The following is a 5,000-nucleotide window of genomic DNA, read 5'->3' on the forward strand; positions in this document are numbered from 1 at the left end:
ACGTTCTTTTATTTGATATTGTTTGTGTTTGTTTTGTCTTGTTCCTTTGTTTTCCTTCCTGTTGCCATTTCATATTTTGGTTGACGGGGAAAGAAAATAATCGATTATTTCATATGATTGTCTGGTGTCGATTTCACATCCGGGTCGTGCAGTTTTGTTAAAAATATAGGGGAAGTAAAATTGATAATGGTGGTGATGATGATGATGATGATGATGATGATGATGATGATGATGATGATGATGATGATGATGTCAAGATGATGATGATGATGTTCAGCAGTCGCTTAACGCACTAAAGAGACTTGAGTTTGATCCCGAGTGGAATTCTAGCGAGTGTCATACCACTAGATAGACCACATCCCCGCACAAATTGATATCAGAAGTCACATGGTTTAAAAGCTTCAATCTAATCAACGGAAACACAGAACGATCTTAACGTTTCGGGTGTGTCCCCTTTGTCAACAAAACACGATGAATGTGTGTCAACAAATCATCATTCATCATGTTTTGTTGACCCGTGTGAAACCCGAAACGTTCACATCATCTCCGTCTCCGTTATTTAAATAGAAGCATCCGTTGGTTTGATTACTGATGATATTTATTTATGCTAGCGTCAAGCAGAAACAATTTTACTTTCATTGGTCAATGAGAGTGAGTTTTGGGGTGAGGGGCAGCATTGCTTAGCGGTACGGTCTTTGCTTCCTACCCGAAAAATACCGAGTTCGATCACCCGCCGCTGCTGTGCTGTGTGGCCTTGAGCAAGTCACCTCGCATTAGCTTCAATTTGCGGCGCTGCACTGCGGCTGACGCCTGGGTTATTCCAGCCTTCCCTTGGAATATATTATAGACCCTAGAGACAAATTTCCCCTATGGGATGAATAGAAGGAATTTATTTATTTATGTATTTATTTATTTATCTATTTATTTATTTATTTATTTATTTATTTATTTATTTATTTATTTATTTATTTATTTAATCCGTTCCGGAAAAACTCGTTTTTTTTATTAGCCGATAAAACTTGCCATTCAAATGGATTTCTATCGATTTAAATGACCAATATCTTGGAAAAAACTCTCAAACCTGGGACTTCGTGAGGTCTTTGATGAAATTCCACCATTTGAGACTTTCTTTTCCAAGATAAGGACCATTTTAATCGATCAATATTTATTTGAAGGACGAGTTTTCTGGCCAAATTTATAACTACGTGTCTATCCAGAGTTTATCTAGAATTACTGACAATTGTTTTTGCAAAATATAAAACTATATATATATATATATATATATATATATATATATATATATATATATATATATATATATATATATATTGAATCGTGTTTGATACAAATATGGTACGAAAAGTGCTCGACATGAAGTAATGGAGCAAATTATTATTTAAAATATTTACCACAATGTTTGGGGCAGTCTACATCAATGTTTCAGGCTTAATTTGCCATCTTCAGGACTCTATATACAAATTGATATGTGATTAACTTGCAAACATTTTTTTTAAAATCAAGGGTAATTCAATTACCCGTTGACTCAAAGGTTTATTTAGAATATCTGCAAGGGTACAATGATCGGTCCCTAATTCGAACTTGGCTTCCATACACACTTTTTTTTTTTTAATTGATTTTCAGATCACCACCCCCAGCCCCCTTCATTTATCATACAGCTTCTCGTCGGACGGTAAATTAAACGCAATAAGGTCTTGCGGCTATGCGGTCTTGTGGTATAATGGCACTCGCTTTCGGATCGGAAGGTCCTGGGTTCGAGCCTCGCTCGGCGCATAGTTGAGTCCTTGGAAAGGCTCTTTACTCACATACTCTTTACCGTTCTCATGTGTAAATTGAGTACCTGGACGTTAACAGCGTTGTCTCTGTCAGAAAAAAAGAATTGTAACATCGCCTAGCAGGCGTCATGTCTCGTTCTAGGAGTTCCGTGTTGCTGTTGGTCAGGGACCCTTTGTAAAGCACTTTGAGTCCGTTTAGTGGATATTGCGCTGTTTAACAGCTCAATTAATTTTTTAAATGTTTGGTGGGTTTTTTATAATAAGTACGTCACACGAGCAAAGGTCGGGAGAGTACTCGATATTGAATATGTAAAGTGGAATCGAATCCAGGGGCTGGGATCGTGCGAGGCAGGACGGACGGTGTGTTAATGCAATATCGAAAGGGAAATTAATACGATTCTAGAATCCCGTGAAACAAGACCCGGGGCACCTTTTTTCTTGTCTCCCGTTTGTGATAGAGGAACGGGTTGTAAGACCCGCCAGGGGCGACCCGAGACAAGGCAATTATCCGCTGTCGACCTGTTCCTTTAACTAGTTAACTGGAATACTCTTGGGAAAAAAAAACATGTGTTTAAAAATTTGGCCAGAAAACTCGTCCTTCAATTTTATATCGACAATTTAAATTACTTTCATCTTGATATAAATACCAAAAAAAAAACTGTAACTATCGAGAGATTTTTTGCCAAGATGAGGGTCATTTAAATTGATCGATATTTGAAGGACGAGTTTTCTGGCCAAATTTTTAAATACGTGTTTTTCCAGAGTACGCCGGTTATCTGGTTAAGGATTGAGTTATTGCTTTATCCCACTTGTTCCATGGACAAGGAGAGTCCGTTTACAGGCAATATACACATCTTTTGGCCATAAAAAAAGTATTATTTAGCTCTCTCCTTACCGGCCATTTTCCGGATTGTCCCCAAAACTTCACACCCAAGCTATACAAAAATAGGTTTATTTTACTCAAACACAAAATCTGTTAGTTCTTGCTATAGATATTTTTTCTGCTAAACGAGCTCATCAACACAGTGTTAATATACTTTAACAATAGCAAACATTTTTGTTCAAATATTATTATGATGTACAAAAGAAATCAGAATGAGAAAAATGTTGGCTGCATCGTAACAGATGTGACAATTTTCCTATGGGTGGTATGGAAAGGGTTAAATTCTCGATCTGTGAAAGTGACACCCAACTTGTCAAAACATCTTTAAAATCCTGAGATACTCGAACTCCAATGAGCTTTAAAAAACGGAGCTTTCATATAGCGCAATATCCACTAAACGTGCATAAATTGCTGTACAAGGGGTCCCTTGTCAACAGCAACATTTAACATTTAGGATGGAACATGACGTCTGTTAGGCGATATCACATTTTTGTTCGGACATGGACTACGCTGTGATTTTGAGTAAAGCGCCTTCTCCAAGGACTCAACTATGCGCCGAGCGAGGCTCGAACCCAGGACCATCCGATCCGAAAGTGAGTGTCATACCACAAGACCACATAGCCGCATAATGAGACATGTTGATTATTTTTTATTCGCTTTGGTCAATATTTAAAGCCAGAGATTTTTGACCAAGGTAAATAAATATGCAAATAGGATTCAATAGTCTGATGTCACGTCCGCCCAGCAACCAGAAGATTGGTTCTAAACAAAGAGAATGGGTACTTTGTATTCTTCATGCTGGCTAGAAGTTTTTCACATGTCATATGATCAGAATGTATAAAAGTCAAAACATGATCAAATTTATAATGTTTTTCTCCTCTGGATACATGTTCATGCTCGTCGGAGAAGTATTTCATAAGGGCGTCCGCCAATGTAACGATAGTTTAGAACCAATTACTAAGTTACGAGGGAAGTGACGTCACGAATGTTGAACCCTTTTGTCGGAACGTGGATAAGAGCTCGTGTGAACCTGTTTATTTCTATCTCTTTTGATTATTCTTTCCCCATGTTAATCTATCTATTCCCGAGCGCTATTTGATCAGCTCAGTGAATAACTCGTTTTCTCGCCCAACTGACTTTTCATTTGCCTTTCTCTATCAGTCACTTATCACGATAACTGGCTTACTTAGCCATACGAATAGCATTTGTCCTATAGATAGTGTGCGCTTGGCTAAGAAACTCACAACATTGCCATCCGGAAGTAGAACGGACCAATACACAAAACGATGTGTAACCTTGGACTTTTATAGTCTGGTTAATACAAGTTTGATGAGAATTAGAATAAGATATAAAAGAATTCTTCTAATAACTACTACCACTACTACTACTACTACTACTACTACTACTACTACTACTACTACTACTACTACTACTACTACTACTACTACTACTACTACTACTACTACTACTACTACTACTACTACTACTACTACTACTACTACTACAACAACACCACCACCACAATCAACTTATCTTCTTCTTCTTCTTCTTCTTCTTCTTCTTCTCTTCCTCTTCTTTCTTCTTCTTCTTCTTCTTCTTCTTCTTCTTCTTCTTCTTTCTTCTTCTTCTTCTTCTTCTTCTTCTTCTTCTTCTTCTTCTTCTTCTTCGTTCTTCTTCTTCTTCTTCTTCTTCTTCTTCTTCTTCTTCTTCTTCTTCTTCTTCTTCTTCTTCTTCTTCTTCTTCTTCTTCTTCTTCTTCTTCTTCTTCTTTTTCTTCACCATCATCATCATCATCATCACCATCTTCTTCTTCTTCTTCCTCCTCCTCCTCCTCCTCATCCTCCTCCTCCAACAGCTTGTTCCCCGCCAATAATATAATATAGAATATTATACGAGCTCTCTCTAACATGTTATAATGCTAATCTATCTTATAAAACCAGTTTATCTTATTTATCCCATCATTTTCCTCCATAAATTCGTCTAGCCCTCCAAGCCATTCTCCATTCTCCATCATCTTTTCCTTCCTGTTCCCCCATCTCTCTTAGACGTTGTGAGAGGAAACTCAATTACCCCCCAGACAGGACAGGGGACGCTACTCCCAATGACAGATTCCATTGTTGCTATATTTGTCAATAAAATCTTTTCGTTACCCCCATGCTGCTGCTCCTTCCTAACTCCGGGAAAAGGAGAGTTATCGGGGAGACTTCATTTTCACAGCTAGCTGAGGAATTAGGGGGAAGGGGGGGGGGGGGCTGTTAAATGATGAAAGTATGACATAAAAATAATGATAGTGGTGATGGTAATGATAATACTACTACTACTACT

The 5,000-nt window shown here is 37.8% G+C and overlaps 1 protein-coding gene across 1 annotated transcript in view; it reads left to right on the forward strand.

Moving 5' to 3' along the window:
* Window positions 1-5,000, forward strand: part of LOC144962944 (regulator of G-protein signaling 17-like) — a 223,937-nt gene that overhangs the window by 217,026 nt on the left and 1,911 nt on the right. The gene's annotated exons all lie outside the window — the stretch shown is intronic.

This window comes from Berghia stephanieae, chromosome 1 (assembly GCF_034508935.2).
Source record: "Berghia stephanieae isolate SIO BIC M18660-M18661 chromosome 1, UCSD_Bste_1.3, whole genome shotgun sequence".
Lineage (NCBI taxonomy): Eukaryota > Metazoa > Mollusca > Gastropoda > Nudibranchia > Aeolidiidae > Berghia > Berghia stephanieae.